Raw genomic sequence first — 2913 nt, forward strand, 5'->3', positions numbered from 1 at the left:
GTAGAAACTAGGGCCTGTAGGGCCTGCCTTGTTGATAGTGTTGTTAAGAAGGTAGAAACTAGGGCCTGTAGGGCCTGCCTTGTTGATAGTGTTGTTAAGAAGGTAGAAACTAGGGCCTGTAGGACCTGCCTTGTTGATAGTGTTGTTAAGAAGGTAGAAACTAGGGCCTGTAGGGCCTGCCTTGTTGATAGTGTTGTTAAGAAGGTAGAAACTAGGGCCTGTAGGGCCTGCCTTGTTGATAGTGTTGTTAAGAAGGTAGAAACTAGGGCCTGTAGGGCCTGCCTTGTTGATAGTGCTGTTAAGAAGGTAGAAACTAGGGCCTGTAGGGCCTGCCTTGTTGATAGTGTTGTTAAGAAGGTAGAAACTAGGGCCTGTAGGACCTGCCTTGTTGATAGTGTTGTTAAGAAGGTAGAAACTAGGGCCTGTAGGGCCTGCCTTGTTGATAGTGTTGTTAAGAAGGTAGAAACTAGGGCCTGTAGGACCTGCCTTGTTGATAGTGTTGTTAAGAAGGTAGAAACTAGGGCCTGTAGGGCCTGCCTTGTTGATAGTGTTGTTAAGAAGGTAGAAACTAGGGCCTGTAGGACCTGCCTTGTTGATAGTGTTGTTAAGAAGGTAGAAACTAGGGCCTGTAGGGCCTGCCTTGTTGATATTGTTGTTAAGAAGGTAGAAACTAGGGCCTGTAGGACCTGCCTTGTTGATAGTGTTGTTAAGAAGGTAGAAACTAGGGCCTGTAGGACCTGCCTTGTTGATAGTGTTGTTAAGAAGGTAGAAACTAGGGCCTGTAGGGCCTGCCTTGTTGATAGTGTTGTTAAGAAGGTAGAAACTAGGGCCTGTAGGGCCTGTAGGGCCTGCCTTGTTGATAGTGTTGTTGAGAAGGTAGAAACTAGGGCCTGTAGGGCCTGTAGGGCCTGCCTTGTTGATAAGCGTCGCTTTATTATTATGGACAGACTTCTACCCGTCTTAGCTACTACTGCATCAATATGTTTAGTCATCTCAATTTCCACATTATTTATTTCAAGATTTAGTTGAGGTTTTGGGTTTAGTGCTTTTAGAAATATTTAGGGATAATTTATTTCTTGCCACCTACTCTGAAACTAATTGCAGCTCTTTGTTTGTTGCAGTCATTTCAGTCGCTGTAGTAGCTGATGTGTATAGTGTTGAGTCATCTGCATACATAGAAACTCTGGCTTTACTCAAAGTCAGTGGCATGTCATTATAAATGCAACATTCAACAATTTCAAAGGTTTTACTGAGTTACAGTTCATATAAGGAAATCAAATAAATTCATTTGGCCCCAATCTATGGATTTCACATGACTGGGAATACAGATATGAATCTGTTGGTTACCGATACATTAAAAGAGGGACATGGATCAGAAAACTAGTCAGTATCTGGTGTGACCACCATTTGCCTCCTGCAGCATGACACATCGCCTTCACATAGAGTTGATCAGGCTGTTGATTGTGGCCTATTGTCCCACTCCTCTTCAGTGGCTGTGCAAAGTTGCTGGATATTGGCGTAAACTGGAACAAACTGTTGTACATGTCAATCCATAGCATCCCACACATGCAATTGGTGACATTTAAAAAAATTCATTAAAAAAAATCAATTTTACCAGGTAAGTTGACAGAACACGTTCTCATTTACAGCAACAACCTGGGGAATAGTTATAGGAGGGGGATGAATGAGCCGATTGGAAACTGGGGATGATTAGGTGACCGTGATGGTTTGAGAATTTAGCCAGGACACCAGGGTTAACAACCCTACTCTTACAATAAGTGCCATGGGATCTTTAGAGTCAGGACACCCGTTTAACGTCCCATCTGAAAAATAGCACCCGACACAGAGCAGTGTCCACAATCACTGCCCTGGGGTATTGGGATATTTTTTAGACCAAAGATAAGAGTGCCTCCTACTGGCCCTCCAACACCACTTCCAGCAGCATCTGGTCTCCCATCCAGGGACTGACCAGGACCAACCCTGCTTAGCTTCAGAAGCAAGCCAGCAGTGGTATGCAGGGTGGTATGCTGCTGACTCTAAATGACAGGTTAGTATGCAGGCCATGAAAGAACTGGGACAGTTTCAGCTTACAGGAATTGTGCACAGATCCTTACATTTTAGAGTGGCCTTTTATTGTCCCAAGCACAAGGTGCAGCTGTGTAAGGATCATGCAGTTTAATTAATCAACTTCTTGATATGCCAACCCTGTCAGGTGGATTGATTATCTTGGAAAAAGAGAAATGCAAACAAGGGGATATAAACATATTTGTGCACAACATTTGAGAGCAATAAGCTTTTTGTGTGTATAGAACATTTCTGGGATTATTTTTCAGCTCATGAAACATTTGACCAACACTTCACATGTTGTGTTTACATTTGTGTTGATACTTTTTGCACTAACTCTTGACTCATCACATACGCTGCTGTTACTGGTTATGATCTATCCTGTTGCCTAGTCACTTTATCCCTACCTATATGTACATATCTACCTCAATTACCTCGTACCCTTGCAAATTGACTCAGTACTGGTACTGTGTGTATACAGCCATGTTATCATTGACTCAGTACTGGTACCCCGTGTATATAGCCATGTTATCAGTGACTCAGTACTGGTACACTGTGTATACAGCCATGTTATCGTTACTGATTGCATATTTATTCCTTGTTATTATTTCTCTCTGCATTGTTGGGAAAGGCCCGTAAGCATTTCACTGTTAGTCTACATCTGTTGTTTAAGAAGCATGTGACAAATAATATTTGATTTGAATGTAATGGTGGTGTACTAAAAGCAAAAGAAAAGATCAGTTTGACATTAAGGCTTCCTACTCCAAACGTCACCAACATGGTTAAGACTGTACCAATAACACATTTATATTTGAGTATTTCAGCTGAAATCAAACCTAGAAAACCATG

The sequence above is a fragment of the Oncorhynchus kisutch genome, linkage group LG14 (assembly GCF_002021735.2).
Source record: "Oncorhynchus kisutch isolate 150728-3 linkage group LG14, Okis_V2, whole genome shotgun sequence".
NCBI classification, from domain to species: Eukaryota; Metazoa; Chordata; class Actinopteri; order Salmoniformes; family Salmonidae; genus Oncorhynchus; species Oncorhynchus kisutch.